Here is a 22,460-nt window from a genome sequence, read left to right as displayed (position 1 = left end):
CGTTGCCGCGTGGTCCCTGTTTATTGAACCACTTATCTTTATTACATTTATGACTGCATGGCGGTACAAAGCATGCTATCCGCACGCTTCTTGCCCTCATGCAAGGCCTGGGTTGTTGTGTCTCACAAAGCGTGGCCTTCTCCTCCTGCGCCTCCTCCTGTTCCATTACGTCTGCTGCTGCTGGGTTAGCGTTGCCGCGTGGTCCCTGTTTATTGAACCACTTATCTTTATTACATTTATGACTGCATGGCGGTAAAAAGCATGCTATCCGCACGCTTTTTGTCCTCATGCAAGGCCTGGGTTGTTGTGTCTCACAAAGCGTGGCCTTCTCCTCCTGCGCCTCCTCCTGTTCCATCACGTGTGCTGCTGCTGCTGCTGCTGGGTTAGCGTTGCCGGTCCCTGTTTATGGAACCTCTTATCTTTATTACATTTATGACTGCATGGCGGTACAAAGCATGCTATCCGCACGCTTCTTGCCCTCATGCAAGGCCGGGGTTGTTGTGTCTCACAAAGCGTGGCCTTCTCCTCCTGCGCCTCCTCCTGTTCCATCACGTGTGCTGCTGCTGGGTTAGCGTTACCGGTCCCTTTTCCTGGAACCTCTTATATGTATTACATTTATGACTGCATGCCGACAAAAAACATGTTACATGTGCAAAGAAAACAGACATTTCCCGCATTTAAAAGACAGTTTTCCCTTTGAAACTTTAAAATCGATTTTCTCAAAAACTATAAGCTCTTTTTGCTAATCTTTTTTTCCTCTTGTACCCACTCCCAAGGTGCACATACCCTGTACATTTGGGGTATGTAGCATGTAAGGAGGCTTTACAAACCACAAAAGTTCGGGTCCCCATTGACTTCCATTGTGTTCGGAGTTCGGGTCGAACACCCGAACATCGCGGCCATGTTCGGCCTGTTCGGCCCGAACCCGAACATCTAGATGTTTGCCCAACACTAACACATACACACACACATACATAGTTACATAGTTACATAGTTACTTTGGTTGAAAAAAGACATACGTCCATCGAGTTCAACCAGTACAAAGTACAACTCCAGCCTGCTCCCTCACATATCCCTGTTGATCCAGAGGAAGGCGAAAAAACCCTTACGAGGTAAAAATTCCTTCCCGACTCCAGATGGCAATCAGATAAAATCCCTGGATTAACATCATTGGCATTACCTAGTAATTGTAGCCATGGATGTCATTCAACGCAAGGAAAGCATCTAAGCCCCCTTTAAATGCAGGTATAGAGTTTGCCATAACGACTTCCTGTGGCAATGCATTCCACATCTTAATCACTCTTACTGTAAAGAACCCTTTCCTAAATAAATGGCTAAAACGTTTTTCCTCCATGCGCAGATCATGTCCTCTAGTCCTTTGAGAAGGCCTAGGGACAAAAAGCTCATCCGCCAAGCTATTATATTGCCCTCTGATGTATTTATACATGTTAATTAGATCTCCTCTAAGGCGTCTTTTCTCTAGACTAAATAAACCCAGTTTATCTAACCTTTCTTGGTAAGTGAGACCTTCCATCCCACGTATCAATTTTGTTGCTCGTCTCTGCACCTGCTCTAAAACTGCAATATCTTTTTTGTAATGTGGTGCCCAGAACTGAATTCCATATTCCAGATGTGGCCTTACTAGAGAGTTAAACAGGGGCAATATTATGCTAGCATCTCGAGTTTTTATTTCCCTTTTAATGCATCCCAAAATTTTGTTAGCTTTAGCTGCAGCGGCTTGGCATTGAGTACGATTATTTAACTTGTTGTCGATGAGTACTCCTAAGTCCTTCTCCAAGTTTGATGTCCCCAACTGTATCCCATTTATTTTGTATGGTGTTAGACCATTGGTACGACCAAAATGCATGACTTTACATTTGTCAACATTGAATTTCATCTGCCATGTATGTGCCCATATAGCCATCCTATCCAGATCCTGTTGCAATATAACACTATCTTCCTTAGAGTTGATGATTCTGCACAATTTTGTATCATCTGCAAAAATAGCAACATTGCTCACTACTGTATCCACTAGGTCATTAATAAATAAATTGAAGAGCACTGGACCCAGTACAGACCCCTGTGGGACCCCACTGCTAACAGTCTCCCATTTTGAGTATGATCCATTGACCACAACTCTTTGTTTTCTGTCCATTAGCCAGTTCCCTATCCAAGCACACAGACTCTTCCCCAGTCCTTGCATCCTCATCTTTTGCACCAGACTTTTGTGGGGAACAGTGTCGAATGCCTTAGCAAAGTCTAAGTATATCACATCTACAGCATTCCCAATATCCATATTAGCATTCACTACCTCATAAAAGCTGAGCATGTTAGTCAAACAGGACCTGTCTTTAGTAAACCCATGTTGATGCTGAGAAATAAGATTATTTTCTACTATGAAGTCATGTATAGTATCTCTTAGTAACCCCTCAAATAGTTTGCATACAACTGATGTTAAGCTTACAGGTCTATAATTTCCTGGATCTGATTTTTTGCCCTTCTTAAATAATGGGAAAACGTGGGCTGTACGCCAATCCACTGGGACTCTGCCAGTTGCAAGAGAGTCACAAAAGATAAGATAAAGGGGTTTATCTATAACTGAACTTAATTCCCTTAGGACCCGAGGATGCATGCCATCCGGGCCAGGTGCCTTGTCTATTTTTAATTTATTTAGTCTTGCCTTTACTTCTTCCTGCGTTAAGTATTTAATATTACAGTTAGAAGATTGAGACTCTTCCGCCTCTGTAATTTGCAACAGTGCTGTTTCCTTTGTAAAGACAGAAGCAAAGAAAGCATTTAATAACTCTGCCTTACCTTGGTCATCCACCATTGAGTTCCCACCCTCATCCTTTAGGAGTCCTATACAGTCAACCTTTCTTTTTTTAGAGTTGATGTACTTGTAAAACTTTTTTGGGTTAGATTTGATATCCCTAGCGATTTGATTTTCAGCTTCGATCTTTGCCAGCCTAATTTCTTTTTTACAATTTTTATTGCACTCCTTATAATTGCTTAGTGCAGTCTCGGTCCCCTCCTGTTTTAGGACCTTATAGGCATTCTTTTTCCTCTTCATTTTATCTTTAACCTTTCTATTCATCCATAGAGGCCTTTTTTTATTCCTAGACATTTTGTTTCCATATGGGATATACATACTACAATATTGATTGAGAATACGTTTAAAAGCTTGCCATTTCCCTTCAGTGTCCTCCCCTTGTAGTACATTATCCCAGTTCACCAAACTTAGTGCCTGCCTGATTTGATTGAACTTTGCTTTTCTAAAATTCATAGTTTTAGTGGTCCCGCTGCCCCGTGGCCTATCAGTCACCAGATCAAACGTTATCATGTTGTGATCACTATTTCCCAAATGTTCTTGAACCTGCACATTTGATACATTATCTGGTCTATTTGAAATGATCAGATCCAGTAACGCATTCCCCCTAGTTGGTTCCGTTACCATTTGAGTCAAGTAATTGTCCTGTAGTGCTGCCAGAAATCTGCTGCTTTTACCAGAATGGGTAGCCTCAATACATACATACATACATCCGATTTTATATATATAGATTGACCTCCTTTATCTCTTTTATGTTCTCAGATACCATTTCCATTTTCTGATAGGAAAGTGTATTATTGCTGTATTTCCTTATCAGTGAGGGTTATGCTGTAGTCTGACCCATTCCTGACTCAAACAGAAACTGTCACTTGCATACCTGATTTTTAAACCTTTCAGGCAGAGACAGAAAAAAAGCAACACAGAATAATTATTAGTGGGCTTGGCACTGTACGTACACGTGTCTTTCTCATCATATCACATGTCACCTATGGTTTTCTATAAAGGTTAATTGGCCCAAGTGTTGGAGTTGTTTTTTTTTCTTTTTTTTCTTTGGGGGGGGGGGGGGGGTGCCTTCCCCTGGAAGGGTGAGGGTGCAAGAGAGGGTGCAAGAAGGTGCAAGGTGCAAGAGAGAAAGGTATCTAATGCTTATACTTACTTATTTATTTTATGTATTTATTTTTCTCTGGTTGGACTTGATTGACAAATGTCTTTTCTCAACCAAACTATTTAACTATGTAACTGTCTTAGGTCTGACAAATACAGGCTCAGCGGCAATAGAACAAGTTTAATTTCATATTTATCATAAAGTTAGTCCTATAGAGTGTAAGTGTAACGATCTGCTCAGCTGTCTTCACGGGCAGACAGCTGTTTGACCATTCCTTAAGTCTGAGGGCTGCAGGTCTCTGGAAAAGAGACCTGTCTTCACTTTGCAAGTTTCAGACCTGCTCTGCTGCTGAGGAATTTGCATATACTTGTCATGCAAATTGCCTAGCTGCCTCCTTTGAAGGCTTGCAGTATAAATACCATGTTTTCCCAGAGTCCTTTGCTGGTCATGAAGGTTTGTTCCTGCAAACACTCCTAGAGTGTCAGCCTTGCTGTCGTTTGCTAAGATTATCTTAATTCCTGGGGACTGCACTAGGCATCCCTTCTAGTGCAGTCAGATTGTATTATTTGTATTGCCTTGTTCTCCCTTTCTGTCTCGATTGCCTTGTCGCCAGCGGCGGTCGACAGGGAATCGTTCTGTCTGTCTGGGAGTGTAGTCCAGAGCTGCGGTTGCTACTGGCTACTCCATCTGTCTGGATTGCATTAGCCCTAGTGGTAGTGGCAGTGCTTTCTTCTGTATTCTGCCTTAGGGGTGCTAACCAGAGCAGCGGTTGCTACTGGTAGCCCCATCTGTTTGTCTGTCTGGATCGCATTCGCTCTAGCAGTAGCAGCGGTGGTTCCTTCTGAACTCTGTCTGGGAGTGTAGGCCAGAGCTGTGGTTGCTGCTGGCTGCTCCTCCTCTCTGTCTTGTCTTGTACGAATGTTTGCTGTAGGCTCGGTGAGGTAACCGTTTAGCAAGCGTTCGCGTTCTCTATTTTGTGTTTGTGTGTCATTGGTTAGTTAGGGTGGCACGCTTATCACTGGGCACCTAACGCGCTGTGATCGTGCTTAAATGCGTTCGCTGTTGCGAATGAGTGCAGTGTTCGCATTTAGTTAGCGTTTGTTATTTTCCTTATTGTTCTTATTGGTGGACACACATTTATTCTGTCTCTGTGCTCTCTCTCTTTTAGGGCTATCCAGCCCTACATTGCTTCAACTCGGGCAATTCCCATCTGGCATCTGTAGCAGTACCGAGGCTGAGTCCGTCTGCACTCCACAGCTCCATCTGCCGGTGGGAATCTCCCTCTACAGGTGCATAGCACCATAGCTGGGTTAAATATATTACACGCTTGTGGAGGATTTCCGTAGTGTCGGCGCGCGTCCTGTGCGCTGACCACGGAAATAAATCACGCAATCGTTACAATAAGAGGGTGTATTTATATGCTCCATGGTCACAGAACCAGCATATGTGTAGCATTGTTGCCAAACTCTTATTTTTTTCTGTATTAAAAGTGCTTTATTAATTTATTAAACAGTATAAAATAACTGGTACAAACATTTATCGCTGAGTAGAGAACAGCGAGTCACGTACAAAACATATGCTGAACCATAGCAAATAACCATCAGGTAGATACAGGTGATAACATGGGGAAGTGCTCCACCTGAAAAATGGGGGACTTTACACCACCCTACTGAGATTCCAGGGGGACACCACAGGTATCAAGTCTTTAAAAGTCAATTATGTATCTGTAACCAACCTGTGAAAAAAAAACAACATACAAAAGAAAAAAAAAGACCAGCTAGAGCAAAACAGATACTACAAAAGACAACATGGGTCCTGCAGTATGAGTTCACATCAGAGCCAATGAAATGTGAGTGGAAAAAAGGAAGAGGGTCATCCAGGAGTTATGATTGGACCAGCAGCATATACAGGACAGAGCCATATCACAAATGTCTGTAAGATTTCCAGCTATCCAATATTAGATAAAATCTAGGCAAATTTTCAATACTGTAGTAAAAAATTCTATCCATGAGCATGAACATATCTAGTCGGTTTGACCAGAGAAAGGTCAAGGCTGGGTGTTTGCCATTGGAAGGCAATACACCAGTGAGCGGCAAATAACATAATAACTTATAATAACTGTATAAGGTACGATGACTACCAGGAACCTCCTTATTAGGGGTATACAAGAGAGTCTGGGAAGCAGACAGGGGCACCGGGAACCCAAAGACCTCGCGAACAATAGATTTCCATTCATCCCAAAACTTGAGTGCCTCAGGGCATTCCCAAAAAATATAAAGACTTCACTATGAGAGGTGTCTCTTAAAAAAACTAAAATTTGAGAAAGGGATAAATATGCCATTAGACCAAAATTTGTTTGCAGTGGTTAATTCACGCTCATTCCACCAAGAGAACTGTTTAGGATTTTTTTTTTTTTTACTGACAAATCCTGTCTCTTCATGTTCAGTAAGCCAGCTCCTATTCAGTAAGGAGACCTTGGGCAAGACTCCCTTACACTGCTACTGCCTCTGAGTACTGAGCACGTCCTAGTGGCTGCAGGATTTTACCCCCCAAATCACCCCAGGAAAAATCCACAACCAACTTGGTCGTAGATTTTGCTGCTCATGAAGGCAGGCCTAATGGCTGTAGCTCTGCCTCCATGCGCGTATATCAGGCCGTGGATCTCCGCCTCTCCCCCGCCCCTCTCTGTGAAGGAAGAGGGGCGGGGAGAGGCGTCGATCAGCGCTGATAGACGCGCTGAGAGGCAGGGCTGCGGCCATTAGCCCTGCCTCACACGGAAGCGATCCCCGGACACTTCAAAAGGGGATTTGGGGGGTAAAGACCCCTCGTTCAGCCGTGGGATAGCGGCGTTTTAACAGGGGCAAGCATGCCCCTGCTGAATATAAGGTAAAAAGTAATTTTTAATAACGCTTCAGACTCTCTTTAAGTACTCATGTTTGTATCTTATTTTGTTTTCTACAGCAAAACCTCAGAAACGAATCATTATAAATCATCAATCATCATTAATAATAACTAGCAAACTGGTTCCCAATGCATGTAATAGTAGTAATGTCTATTGAGTGTGTGTTCTATATCTAGCTGTAAAAATAGATCCTCTCTCAATAACTTAATACTCAGTCATTAATGCAGGGGCACCTCTAGCCATTTTGTCACTCCAGGCGAGAAAAATTGTAGCGCAGACCCTCCCACCACCCTCATGCCACCCCCCCCCTCCCCCAGAAGGAGGCACGTGGGTCGGAAGACATCACAAAGGAAGTACACAGAAGGAGGGACACAGGGATAGAATGTGCCCCTTTGTGCCTCCATCTATATAAATACTAAATAATAATAATAATAATAATAATAATAATAATAATAATAATAATAATTAAGGTGTTAGGGGCCCCGGGGTGCCTCTTAGTAGAGTGACCAGACGTCCCGGATTGCCCGGGACGCATCCCGGATTCGGGGTCCGCTGTCCCAGGCTTAATGAGGTCCCGGGAAACGTCCCGCTTTCAGCAGCGGGACGTCCCGGCCTCGGGACTCTGGCCACTCTCTCCTCATGAACTGGCAGCGGCGTCTATAGACGCCGTGCCAGTTCATTGCCTGCAGCCCCCCTCCTCTTCCGATGTTTGTTCCGACACCGGCAGGCGAGCAGGGCTACGGCAAGATGGCTGCCGAAGCCCTGTACTGGAGACTATTTGTGTCTCCAGTACAGGGCTTCGGGCGCCATCTTGCCGTAGCCCTGTCAGCGCGGGAGATATGCAGGGGGAAGGTGGTCCCGGGGGGAGCGCGCCAGAGGCCGGAGACTTCTGCCACGTGAGTAAATGCTTTTTTTCCAGGTGAACTTTGCCCACATTACGTTTCTTTTCTGGTGAAATGTTTGCCCGCATTGCGTTTCTTGTCTGGTGAAATGTTTGCCCACATTACGTTTCTTTTCTGGTGAAATGTTTGCCCGCAGTGCGTTTCTTTTCTGGTGAAATGTTTGCCCGCATTGCGTTTCTTTTCTGGTGAAATGTTTGCCCGCATTGCGTTTCTTTTCTGATGAAATGTTTGCCCGCATTACGTTTCTTTCTGGTGAAATGTTTGCCCGCATTGCGTTTCTTTTCTGGTGAAATGTTTGCCCGCATTGCGTTTATTTTGTACTGACATGTTTGCCCGCATTGTGTTTATTTTGTACTGACATGTTGCCCGCATTGCGTTTATTTTGTACTGACATGTTGCCCGCATTGCGTTTATTTTGTACTGACATGTTTGCCCGCATTGCATTTATTTTATACTGACATGTTTGCCCGCATTGCATATATTTTATACTGACATGTTTGCCCGCATTGCATTTATTTTATACTGACATGTTGCCCGCATTGCGGTTATTTTGTACTGACATGTTGCCCACATTGCGTTTATTTTGTACTGACATGTTGCCCGCATTGCATTTATTTTGTACTGACATGTTTGCCCGCATTGCGCTTATTTTGTACTGACATGTTTGCCCGCATTGCGTTTATTTTCTGGTGAAATGTTTGCCAGCATTGTGTTTATTTTGTACTGACATGTTGCCCGCATTGCGTTTATTTTGTACTGACATGTTTGCCCGCATTGCGTTTATTTTGTACTGACATGTTTGCCCGCATTGCGTTTATTTTGTACTGACATGTTGCCCGCATTGCGTTTATTTTGTACTGACATGTTGCCCGCATTGCGTTTATTTTGTACTGACATGTTTGCCCGCATTGCATTTATTTTATACTGACATGTTTGCCCGCATTGCATTTATTTTATACTGACATGTTTGCCCGCATTGCATTTATTTTATACTGACATGTTGCCCCGCATTGCGGTTATTTTGTGCTGACATGTTGCCTATTGCGTTTATTTTCTGGTGTCCGGGGTAACTGTTACTGCATTTATTATTTAATGGTCATAGATGGCTATGTTTGCTGCTTTGTGGTTACGGTATACTATTAGCATCACACAGTTTCTGCACACCCATGATGCAAAGTCTCGTTTGTCCACATCATGGCGTAAACACTGCTTTCTTATGCCTCGCTGTTACATCATTACGTTAGCTCCGCCCATACAATGTCATGGCCACGCCCATTTTTAGCTGCCGCAGCCCCCTCCCCCCAGTCTTCGTCGCTGCGTGCTCCTCAGTCCTCCCCACTTTTCGCCGCTGCGCGCCGCCCCCCCCCCCCCTGCCCCACGCCCCCCTCCCCATCCCAGGTTTGACCCACAAAAATCTGGTCACTCTACTCTTAGTCTAAGAGCAATCAATGTGTGACGGCTGGGGTGGAGGGATGGAGGTGCACACTTTGGTGTCTCAGCCTTGGGTGCTGGAGGACCTTGTCCCGGCTCTGCTAGAAAATAATGGTGGGCACACAAAATATTGACACTGGGCACAATTTTGACATTCTTCACTTAGGGATGTACTCACTTTTCTTGCCAGTGGCAGAGGCGGGACAAGGTCCTTCAGCACCCAAGGCTGAGACACCAAGGTGCGCCCCTCTATCCCTCCCACCCCAGCCATCAAACACTGATTGCTGTTAAACTAAGCGGAGCCCCAGGGCTCCCAACACCCCCAACACTTTAAATGCCTCGCCTCGTTTTTACTCCGGGTAGAGAGGGGAGGCGGGGCCAGGTGCTGGAAGTGGAGTGATGTGGGGCTTTCGGGATGCCTTTGTGGGACGAGACTCCGCAGGTAAATATAACTTTTCCTTACAGCAGTGCTGAAGTATTCTTCTCGTTAAATCTTTTATTAAACAGAATGTAGGGAAATTTTACAAAACAGCCTAAACATATGGCCAGATGACAAAGACATAATAAAATAAAATATCAAGTAATATAGCACCATACTTGTTTCTAGAGTCCTTGTTGATGTCTAAATTATACAGGGTGTTATTTGGGTCGATGAGTTTTAGTAAAAGTCTGGAGGAAAGAGGAAGGAGTGGGATGGACTACAAAAAGACAGAGCACCACAAAATCCATGTCTATAGACCAAATCATGATATTCTTCAGAGATGCATCTTTAAGGGTGCGATACATGTGAGGTCCGTACTGCCTATTGGACCTGGGGGTAACGGTGCTGAAGCTTGGTAAGGTCAATTTCTTACATTATACTCTGTGTATTATCCTCCAGATTACTGCATTACATACTTAGCTGCTGTCTGCAGCAACACTTTGAGAGTGAGATCATTTTCTGGCAGCATTTGAGGATTTTCATATGGTGATTAATTGCATTTCTCATATGGTTACCGATGTTTGGCATTTTCTATTCATATATATATTTATGAATTTACATACTTATATACCCCCTTTTGCCAATTTGGCAGCACATTTGTTTTTAATTTTTGGGATAAGTCCTTGAATAAAATTATTGTGTATTTTACTACATCTGTGTGCAGTTGTTATATTTAGACCATGGACTACTTTCTTGTTGTTTAATAGTGAAGGAGTGGGATGGGGCGCATCGGCCTTCATTACACCATCTCTAAAATAACTCAATACTCAATGTCCAGGGCCCAGAGGATGATGAAGGATGTAATTCCCCCCAGCTCAGGGAAAGAATGAGAGGAACATGAGGCCATCAGGTACAGTTAAGAAAACAGGAACAGTATGCGGTGTTGACAATACCCCATGATATTGATAAGAAAATGAATACAATATGAACATAACTGTGAACACAAAAGAGTGGTCATCAGTGCTGCTCATCAGGATTCCGGATATCCGGGTAACCCGGATAATCCGAACTTTTTCAGCTATCCGACCGGATTCGAATTCCGGAAACGTGGGCCCAAATCCGGATAGCAAACCGCGGATATTTGGTCGCATACCCGGATATCCGCGGATATCATGCGGATATCCGGATCTGGGTACTGTTACCAGTGCAGTTTCTAGGCTAAAATGCACCCAGGGCGAGGGTGTAAAAATTGCCCCCCCCCCCGGTATAGGTAGCCAGCTATAGGTCCCCCCCCCCCCCGAGTATAGGTGGCCAGGCATAGGTGAGCCAGTAAAGTTGCCCCCAGTATAGGTTAGCCAGGTAGTTGCCTCCAGTATAGGTATCCGGATCCGGGTACTGTTACTAGTGCAGTTTCTAGGCTAAAATGCACCCAGGGCGAGGGTGTAAAAATTGCCCCCCCCCCCCCCGGTATAGGTAGCCAGCTATAGGTCCCCCCCCCGAGTATAGGTGGCCAGGCATAGGTGAGCCAGTATAGTCGCCCCCAGTATATGTTAGATAGGCAGGCACCCCTCCCCCCGGTATAAGTTAGATAAGTAGGTGCCCCCAGTACAGGTTAGCTAGGTAGGTGCCTCCAATATAGGTAGCCAGTATAGTTGCCCCCAGCATAGGTTAGATAGGTAGATAGGTGCCCCCAATACAGGTTAGATAAGTGCCCCCAGTATAGGTTAGATAGGTAGCTGCCCCCCAGTATAGGTTAGATTAGGTAGCTGCCCCTCAGTATAGGTTAGATAGGTAGGTGCCCCCAGTATAGGTTAGATTAGGTATGTGCCCCCAGTATAGATTAGATAGGTAGCTGCCCCCCAGCATAGGTTAGACAGGTAGCTGCCCCCCAGCATAGGTTAGATAGATAGCTGCCCCCCAGTATAGGTTAGTATAGGTTAGATAGGTAGCTGCCCCCAGTATAGGTTAGATAGGTAGGTGCCCCCAGTATAGGTAGCCAGTATAGTTGCCACCTGTATAGGCTAGATAGGTAGATAGGTGCCCCCAATACAGGTTAGATAAGTGCCCCCAGTATAGGTTAGATAGGTAGCTGCCCCCCAGTATAGGTTAGATTAGGTAGCTGCCCCTCAGTATAGGTTAGATAGGTAGGTGCCCCCAGTATAGGTTAGATTAGGTATGTGCCCCCAGTATAGATTAGATAGGTAGCTGCCCCCCAGCATAGGTTAGACAGGTAGCTGCCCCCCAGCATAGGTTAGATAGATAGCTGCCCCCCAGTATAGGTTAGTATAGGTTAGATAGGTAGCTGCCCCCAGTATAGGTTAGATAGGTAGCTGCCCCCCAGTACAGGTTAGATTAGGTAGGTGCCCCCCAGCATAGGATAGATAGGTAGCTGCCCCCCAGTAAAGGTTAGATTAGGTAGGTGCCCCCAAGTATAGGATAGATAGGTAGCTGCCCCCAGTACAGGTTACATTAGGTAGGTGCCCCCCAGTATAGGATAGATAGGTAGCTTGCCCAGTATAGGTTAAGTAGGTAGGTGCCATGTAGCCGCTGAAACACACGTCACGCTGCTTCCTATGTAAAAAGGAAGCAGCGTGTGCGGCTACATTGCAGAGAGGAGACCAGCAGGGCGTGAGCGGCGATCGGATCCAGGGAGGTGAGTAACTGTGTATAGCAGCGCTTCCCTGCGCGCTAACTCTGCTGCAGTCCGAGGGGGGACCACGGAGGGCGGCCGGGAGAGGAGAGGGAGGAAGAGGTCGGGCTGCCCTCCCCGCGGCTCCCCCGCTATCACAGCGCCCCCCCTTCCCCTGCGCCCAGTTCAGCGGCACGGGCCGCACGGCCGTAGAAACGGCCGTGACTGTTACCATGGAGATGACGTCCATGACGTCATTCAGCCAATTAGAGGGCTCCCAGCCTAAGCCCAAGCAACCAATCACAAAGGGGAACCTTGGCCAGTCCCTCCTGTATATAAGGAGAGGGCCATGATGAGAATCTCATCTTAGCTTTGTGACTGCCACTGAGAGACAACTCCAGTGTGTTTGGCTGAAGCAAGTGCATCATCTGAGTGATAAACCCAGCGTTTTTACACTTAAACACCTTCACTACACTATTGTTATACTGTGTGGTAGTTAGCTAGTCTGTGTATAATGTGTTAGTGTCAGTCTGTCAGTCAGTCTTTCAGCTGCAGCAGCTACCTGCTAGTTAGGTCCTGAGTCTTTGTCTGTGTGTGCTGCTGTGTGTACACACAGTCCAGGCTTCTTGCTGCTGGCTGGCCTGTTATTAGCCTTAACTAGCTAGTAGTTACACAGTATAGGTAGATAGGATTACTGTGTTATATTGTGTAGTTAGTGCAGTGCTATTAGTTGTTAGAGAGTGAGAGTAGTACTGTGTTAGCTGCTACTACAGATTATTGCAGTGCTGCTGACTGAGCAGTGTCATTGTGTCTTGTTGTACTCTGCTGTCTGTCACTCCATGTTGATTCACAGTTCAAGCCCGCCGCTAATAAAGTACAAGTACCCCACACATCATCTGTGACATCAACACATTGAACTATGTCTGGCACTGGTAGCCAAGGGAGGGGCAGCAAGGCCAAGAGGAGAGGGAGCAACATTGCGGCCTCCATCAGCAGTTCTGCCGCATCAGTCTCCATTCCGCCGCTACCCACTGGCCGTCCAGCTGTTGGGGGGAGTCACGCTGCAGAGACGCAGCAGCGTGTTGTGGGCATTTTCAAGCAGGGTCAGCGGCGCACCTGTGATGCAACTGATGGTGGATGATGAAGAGCAGGCCAGTGAGGCCACCACCAGCCCTAGAAAAAACATTCTGTGCAAAATGGGCTTTGCGGAAGAGTGAGATGGTGACGGTGGTTATTGGGGGGGGGGGGGGAGTCCGTCCATAATGTGCCAGCAGAAGAGGAGTTTGAGGTGGGCCCATCATCCCAGCAGTTGTTCGAGGAGGGGGAGTTTGATCTTGATGAAGGTGAAGGACCCGGACTTCCATCGACCGGAGGGGGATGTCAACTCTGACTCTGAGGAGGAGGATTCAATGGTTCTGGCACGCAGGATCAGCATTGCAGGGATTGTCAGGAGCAGCAGTGGGCATGGAATGCGCGACCCACAGCCTGCTGCTCCATCTGCCAGTGGAACTACTACCACCAGCCGCACCACTCAACCCCAGGCCCCAACCACCGCTGGGAGAAAATCAGCAGCAGCAGCATCCCATTTTGAGCAACGTAAGGGCAAACTGCAATCCCCAATATAGCAGTTTTTCAATCTGCCCTCACTTGATAGCAAGTTTGTAACTTGTAATGTGTGCCATGTGAACATGAGCAGAGGGTCTAACCCCTCCAATTATGGCACCTCCAGCTTCATCAACCATCTGGCCAATAAGCACAAACCTGAGCATTCGGAATTCAAGAGGCTGAAGGAAGCTGGCGCTGGCCCTTGCAGTGGTCAGAGCACCATAACCCCATTTGCCACTCCCAGGGCAGTTTCTAGGCTAAAATGCACCCAGGGCGAGGGTGTAAAAATTGCGGACCCCCCCCGGGAAGCCAGGTATAGTTGCCTGGAGTATAGGTTAGCCAGGTCTAGTTGCACTCAGTATAGGAGGCCAGCTATAGGTCCACCCAGTATAGGTAGCCAGGCATAGGTACCCCAGTATAGGTAGCCAGCTATAGGTCCCCCCAGTATATGTAGCCAGGCATAGGTGCCCCAGTATGGTTGCCCCCAGTATAGGTTAGTCAGGTAGGTGCCTCCAGTATAGGTAGCCGGTATAGTTGCCCCCAGTATAGGTTAGATAGGCAGGTGCTCCTGGTATAGGTTAGATAGGTAGGTGCCCCCAGTACAGGTTAGCTAGGTGGGTGCCTCTAATAGGGAGCCAGAATAGTTGCCCCTAGCATAGGTTAGTTAGGTAGGTGCCTCCAATATAGGTAGCCAGTATAGTTGCCACCAGCATAGGCTAGCTAGGTAGGTAGGTGCCACCAGTACAGGTTAGATAAGTAGGTGCCCCCAGTATTGGTTAGATAGGTAGGTGCCCCCAGTATAGATTAGATAGGTAGGTGCCTCCAGTATAGGTTAGATTAGGTAGCTGCCCCCAAGTATAGGTTAGATTAGGTAGGTGCCCCCAGTATAGGTTAGATTAGATAGGTGCCCCCAGTATAGGTTATATTAGGTAGATTCCCCCCAGTATAGGTTAGATTAGGTAGGTTCCCTCAGTATAGGTTATATTAGGTAGGTGCCCCCCAGTATAGGTTAGATTAAGTAGCTGCCCCCCAGTATAGGTTAGATAGGTAGCTGTCCCCCAGTATAGGTGAGATTAGGTAGCTGCCCCCCAGTATAGGTTAGATTAGGTAGATGCCCCCCAGTATAGTTTAGATTAGGTAGGTGCCCCCCAGTATAGGTTAGATAGGTAGCTGCCCTTCAATATAGGTTAGATTAGGTAGCTGTCCCCCAGTGTAGGTTAGATTAGGTAGGTGCCCCCCAGTATAGGTTAGATAGGTAGCTGACCCCCAGGGTAGGTAGGTACCCCCCCATATAATGGAAGGGGGAGCCACAGCCGCGGGAAGGAAGCCCGACCTCTCCCTCCCTTCCTCTCCCCGAGCCGCCCTCCGTGGTCCCCCCTCCGATGCAGAGTAAAGCGCAACAAGAAGCGCTGGAAATAGTAACTCACCTCCCTGGTTCCAATCGCCGCTCACTAGCCGCGCGTCTTCTCCTCGGCATAGACGCTGATACACACGCTGCTTCCTGTTTAGCAGGAAGCAGCGTGTGTATCAACATGTATGCAGAGAGGAGACCAGCGACTAGTGAGTGATTGGCGATTGGAACCAGGGAGGTGAGTTACTATTTCCAGCGCTTCCTGCTGCGCTTTACTCTGCAGTCTGACTCGGAGGGGGGAGCACGAAGGGTGGCCTGGGGAGAGGAAGGGAGGGAGAGGTCGGGCTGCACTCCCCGCAGCTGAGGCTCCCCCCTCCATTACAGCGCCTCCTTCCCAATAGCGCTCAGGGCGGCCACACGGGCCACACGGCGCTAGAAACGGGCATGGCCACTCCTGCTGACAATGAGGCCTGTTCAGGCAGCCAGTCCTCCTCAGTGGTCTCCTTTGCTCCCTCCTCGGCTTCCTGTGCAAGCCCAAAATGCCACCATCACCAGACCCTGCTGAGTGAGTCGTTCCTGGTCAGGGCTCAGCCTCCCGGCAGCCATCGCATACACCAGCTGAATGGCTTGCTTACACGGGCTATATCCTCCCAGCTCCTCCCGTACTCGTTTGTGCAGGAGGGGAGCCAGATGCGTGCGCTCCTGTAGTGCGCAGCGCCGGAATGGCCAATCCCCAGCCGGCACTACTTCGCACGCACGGCCATCCCAGCACTGCACCGCTTTGTGAAGGCCAACGTGGAGAGTGGGCTGGATCATGCGGTGGGTGCGTGTGTCCATGTGACCATGGACTCATGGTCAAGCCGGTTTGGGACAGGTTGGTACCTCTCTTTCACGGCGCACTGGGTCAGTTTGGTGGAAGAGGGTGAGGAGGGAACAGCAGCATCATCACCCCAGTGGGTGGTGCCACCCCGCAGCAGGGTCAGGGGAAGTGCAGCAGGTTCCAGCTCTGATCCGGTTCCATCCTCCTGCAAACCCGCCGCCAATTTGGGGGGTTGTAGCATGTATGGGGGCTTTGCTATTAATGTTAAAAGAAAATCCGGATGCGGTCGTGGATCCAGCCGTGATTGCCTCATTTACAACCGAAAATCGGCGTCGTGGCGTGGGCGCATTTCATAATTCAGATCCAATGGATTTTTTTTAACAACGGCCGTGGTTGCCGAATTCGTGGATGGAGACATCCGAGCATCACTGGTACCTAGGTGGGATTTGGCTTTCCCATGACTCAGTTTCTTATGGCACAGGTTTCAAATGGCATCGCTGTTGTCAGAGGCACACAAACAAAAAAATGCCACACTGGTGAACCTTGTGATGATGGCATTAAGGTGGTGGTAACAGCAGAAGTTGGCAGGCGTGTTGGCTGGCTGACTCCAGGTGCCGATACATGCTGTTTGCCAGTGCCACCAGCTCCTTGCAAGCTCTCCCTCCCTGCTTGGAAATCGTCTTCCCCTTCTCTCTGTCGTCCCATCTGAACTGTCCTCCTCTTGATTTCTTCTTGTGGGCACCCATGTCTCATCCATGGACACATCGTCAGCATCAGCTGCTTCACTTGTATCTAACAACTCACAAAAGGCAGCAGCAGCAGCGGGGACATCATCATCACACCTTATGTCCATCTGTGTAATGTCGCCTGACATATAAGGTGTAACATCATTATCTCCATCCTATGGCAATAATGCTTGTGCATCACTAATTTCCACAAAATGATGTGCAAATAACTCCTCTGACACATCAAGTGAAGCAGCTGTGGTGTGAGTGGTGGGGGGGACGAGTGGTAAGTCGTGGGGTGCCCAAATTAGAGCAGGAGGAGGATGGTGCAGCAAGGTTCTGAGCAGAAGCAGTAGAAGATGAGGTGTGCTGTGTAACCCAGTCAACTACATCAATAGAATTTTTGAGTTTAGGGTGCATGCCCTCTCAACACTGGGCATTATTCTGAGGCCACAGGGGAAAAAAATGCTGCCAGTGAGGAACTCATTGTCACTTCATGCAGGTCATGTGACAGATGGGTTTGTACTACCTGCAACAATCACTTCATAAATATAGGCCGTGCCTGTAAGGCCATATAAAGGGGGCAGTAGCGGATACTAGATGTCTGTAGTGGCTTGCTCAGCTGGTTTTTTTGGGGGGAAACTGAATGTCACTTCACGCAGGTCAGGTGACAGATGGGTTTGTACTACTGTATCTGTAATAACCACTTCACAATATAGGCCCTATACAGGGGGCAGTAGTGGATACTAGATGATGCCATAAGTGGTGGTAAAGGATTATTGGGTTATCTAGTAGGTGTACTACTATGGCCGGCAGACTGGTCTCTAATGGCTAATGTGTGCACTGGACACAGAGAACAGCAAAAAAACAATAGCAAGAAAAACAATAAAACAGCACTTATGAGGGCTGTTATGGAAGGTGCTGTACCACTAGCAGCAGTGTGCACACCTGTGGTTAAGGGCTCAGCCTCTGACACAGGAGACCTGGGTTTGAATATCGGCTCTGCATGTTCAGCAAGTCAGCGCCTATTCAGTAGGAGACCTTGGGCAAGTCTTCCTAACACTGCTACTGCCTATAGAGCGCGTCCTAGTGGCTGCAGCTCTGGCGCTTTGAGTCCGCCAGGAGAAAAGCGCAATATTAATGTTCTGTGTTTGTTGTTTTGTTTGTGTCCAACAGCAAAAGTCAGTACACTGGACAGTCAGTAGTCTTACAGAACTGCAATATAACAATAGTAAGAAAAACAATAACCCAGCCCTTATACGGGCTATTGGGTGTTCAGGACGCTGTACTAGCAGCAATAAACTCCACCAGGGACAAAGAACAAAAGCCTAACTACCCCATCCTTATTAGCAGCCCAACTCTCCCTAATTGAAAAAGCAGACTGGCTGTTGTGCTGGCGATTTTATGGGGGGAGGGGGGTCCAGGAGTGAGTGATAGCTGATCGGCTGCCATGTGCCTGCTGACTCTGGGATGAAGGGACAAAGGCTTCAATTCATCAAGCATTACCGCATTCGGTAATGCTGAAAACAGCTGACTTTACGGAGCACTTAGTAAAATGTTAAATTATCAAAGCAGTTACCGCATGAGAAGCAGACATTCCTGTGCAGAGAGATAAATTACCGACTTGTTAAGTGATTACCTCAACACATGTCAGTAAAATGTCAGCAAATGTTAATTCATCAAGCTCACAGCATTCGATAACATGTGCGGTGTTTATCTCTAGCTCTCCCCTGTCGATAAGGAGCTTGGAATGCCTTCTCCGTGTGTGACAGGCCCATAGAAACCTCCCCTGTCCCCTGGAAGTGCTGCTGATAGGTTGGCCAGGCTTCTCGGGTGGAACAGACCCCCCAGGCAGCCAGGGGAGAGAAAAGAATTAAAGTTATTTTCCAGGCACCCTTCTTTTCTAGGCACCCTTCAGTAGTGTAACCCCTTGAGTGCCTGTTTAAATATGCAGGGATGCAAGTGGGAGCTCGTGGCAAAATGACCTAAGCAGGGAATGTGTAATGTTTCTCAGCAGTTCATCTAAGCTGTGGCAAGTAAATAGAAACTTAAGACTAATGAGACAGATTCAGCAAGAGCAGAGGCAGCACAACAAATATAAAAGGCACATGTATAGGGATGTCGGTGCTGCCTCTTTCCTATTGTAATGCCCTCACTGCACGGACCTCTTCGGTAACTTACCGAACATCTACCACATGTGTGAAAATATTGATGAATCGCACAGTGAAGTGTAAAATACCGAATGCGGTATTTTAAGGACTGGGATTTTGTTATCGAACACCCTTTGATGAATTGAAGCCAAAGTCTGGCCCCATGATGATATATACGTAAATATAGTTACATAGTTGGTTTGGTTAAAAAAAGTAATTCCCCCATAAGGTCCAGTCAGAAAAAGTAAACATTAGGTACCTTTCTCTACTGCACCCTCACATATATGTGAGCAGAATGGAGATTGATGTTGGGGTATTATCTGAAATCAAAGAGATACAGTGAGGGAAAGAAGTATTTGATCCCCAGCTGGTTTTGCTTGTTTGCCCTCTGACCAAGAAGTAACCCGTCTACATTGTAATGGTAGTTTTATTATAGTGGTGAAAGACGGAACAACAACAAAATAACCCTCAAAAACCAAGTGTCCCAAAGTCAGAGCATGATGTGCTTTGCTTTGTAATGAGTAAAATAAGTATTTAATTCCCTATCAAAAGATAACTTAGTACTCAGTGGCAAAACCCCTGTTGGCAATCAAGGTCAGACGTTTCTTGTAGTTGGTCACCAGGTTTTCACACACCTCAGCAGCTGAGTTCAGTTTGGACCTTTTATAGAGATACAGGTGAGCAAAAGGTTCTGTTGAGGGAGGAGTGTAAATTGATATTTGGTACTCTGCAAAGATGTGCCCTCTAGTTTAGAGTTCTCCTGGCAGCACATTACATGGTTTCACAAACACAATATGACCTGCTCTTTAGCCTGGGACATTTTAGCTGAGCTCACAATTTTTAGCTACATGCAGTATGTAAGGTCAAAATTATGCACTTTTCACAGTTAAAGCAGTTTGCAGTGGCGTAGCATCCGCAGTTGCAGCGGTCGCAGATGCAACTGGGCCTGTGGTCTTCAGGGGGCCAGTGCGTGCCCCAGTATAGTGAACTCTCTGGTCAAAATTCCACATCAGGGCCCAAGGGTCTGTAGCTACACCACTGACAGTTTGTATTGTTTTTAATGGGAATTTGCTTTTTCAATCATTCAAAAACTAATCTATATACAGCATAGGTTTCTAGAATACAACCTTGAATAAATGTGATATTTCCCAAGTGGTCCTCCCTTGCAATGTATGCTTTTACAGCAATTCAGTTTTGTTCTTGCAATGTCCAAATATGACGTGGTTCTCCCTTTACCAATGACACCACTGGCGTAACAATAGGGGAAGCAGCCTCTGCTCCCGTGGGGGGTGGGGGCCTGGGGCCCGCTCATGGTCGTTTTGGGGAGGCAGGAGGGGTCACAGCAGGAGGGGAGAGCTTGGTAGCACGTCGGTGGGGAGGGGGGATGGTCCCTCACCTCGGGTTCTCCCCTCTGCGCTCCCCTCCTGCATCTATGTAAATGTCAGCAGCGGCAGCTATAATTACTTTCATTCATCACAGAGGTTGCCAATCTGCAAGGGCTTCACATTACTTCCTGTTAAAACAGGAAGTAATGTGAAAGTAATGTGAAGCCCTCGCAGATCGGCGACCTCCGGTGGTGAATGGAGGTAATTATAGCTGCTGCCGCCGCTGCTGACACTTTACATAGATGCAGGAGGGGAGCGCAGAGGGGAGAGCCCGAGGTGAGGGACCGACATGCTACCAAGCTCTCCCCTCATGCATGCTCTCTCCCTTCCTGCCCTCCTAAAACGGCCAGGAGCGGGCCCCGGGGGGGGGGGCCCAAATTCTTGCAGGGGAGCCCGGGGACTTCTAGTTGCCCCCATGAATGACACCACCTAATAAAAAATATGTTTGTATTTTTACAATCATTACAGTAGACATTTAGACCCAAGCTTGAGATATCAGGTTTGCTTTTGTTGTACAACACATGTGGCTGACACAATTGCACATCCTCCTTTGGCCTTACTCTTCATGAGACATTGGTCAGTCACAATCCAAGGAGACTGCTCTTCAACAAGAACCGGATTAGAATTACACGGACATTCCAAAAGAATAGATGACAATGGGCAAAGGGCAAGATCACTAAGGCCGACTTAAGTCTGAGAAGGCCAAAGAAGCTGCCTATATTTACTGATCTCTGGGATAATCCTGCCCTTTTCAATAGGCGTTGAGTTTAATCTGTTTAAAAACCTCTTCAACTTGTTTCTTCTTATTAATATTATTTTTTTCCAATGCTTTTTTTTTCTCTCGCTTTCCTAGTTCTCCGGCCTAGATCATCCTCCTACCAACAAGCACAATGGCCATCTTTGTGTTTGACAAAGGGCAGAGAGGGAGGGGAATCAACACCCCAAACAATTACAAGTTTGTGCAGACTACTGCTAAGGTCTGTCTCAGCTGTGTTTCATTAATAATGGTGGCTGTCTATCAGAGGACCTAATCATTTCCCACCCAGTCTCTTTCCCACCATTGGCACAAGCACCATTCAGAGAGATGTACATAGACACAACTGCATGTTTAAGCAAAAAAAAGCAAAGCACATACTTGCCTAGCCATGCGCTTGCACACACTTTCAATGGGTCCCTATTTGATTGCACAAATAAACAAATTGATGTTGTCAGGCATATCTCCTAACGCCATATTGAGTGGCATTTATGAGAATTTTTAAACCCCTATACAATTATTGCTGTCCTACTGATCCATTCATTCAGCATATCCTTGCTGGACTTGTCAAACTATGCACATTTCAGATTTATTATAGTTTTATTCAATTTTGTATCCATCTGAAAAAAAGTTTAGGAAACACTTCAATTTTAATATTTTTTGTTCATGAAGGAAGTAAAATATTAAAGACACATTTTGCCGTAGCCAATAAGGAAAGTCTACTCATATTAAAATGTTAGTGTACTGTAGTTATACATAATAAGCGACCTTAAAGACATAAAGAGCAACACAATAAATTATTCAGGATTTTCACCTTAATGATCCTGGTGTTAGCATCAGGAATGTCTCTAATATCTATATATTGCTGTATACTGGTATGTATTCAGGCCCTCCTGGTGATATTTAGCCTATTGCATCAGAGCACTCTGGGAGATCAGTTGATGTTCCTGCTCAGTTTACGGGGGGGGGGGGGGGGTTTAATTTGGGGACCATTCCACAATGACTCACCTTGTCAGCAGTAAACCTGCTAGCATCCCTGATAAATTTAAAGTACACCTGAATGGGTATTTCCTGTGTCCTCCCTGGCATTCAGTTTCCTGAGGATTTCTGTGCAAGAAGTGGTTCAATTAATTTTCATAACCTTTTTTCCTGTAACTTACCAAAATGTGTCAAGCAAATGTGTCAAGCAAAGTTCTAGTAGTCATTTTGAGTATCATGAAAGCTTGAAACACAAAATAAAATCAAAACTAAATTTTTAAATTACTCCCCAAAATCTAGAGATAATGGGCACATTCTACCAAGATAGATTAGGCAGATATGTGTCCCCAGTATAGATTAAGCAAGTATGTTGTGATGATTTGCTCAGCTGCCTGTGCAGGCAGGCAGCATTTTGACCATTGTGTAGGTTTGCATGCTGCAGGACTCTGGAAAGAAGAGCTTCTGTCAGTTTTGC

Source organism: Hyperolius riggenbachi, chromosome 9 (assembly GCF_040937935.1).
Source record: "Hyperolius riggenbachi isolate aHypRig1 chromosome 9, aHypRig1.pri, whole genome shotgun sequence".
In the NCBI taxonomy this organism is placed as follows: Eukaryota; Metazoa; Chordata; class Amphibia; order Anura; family Hyperoliidae; genus Hyperolius; species Hyperolius riggenbachi.
The sequence above is the reverse complement of the archived record's forward strand: the minus strand, read 5'-3'. Positions refer to the sequence as shown.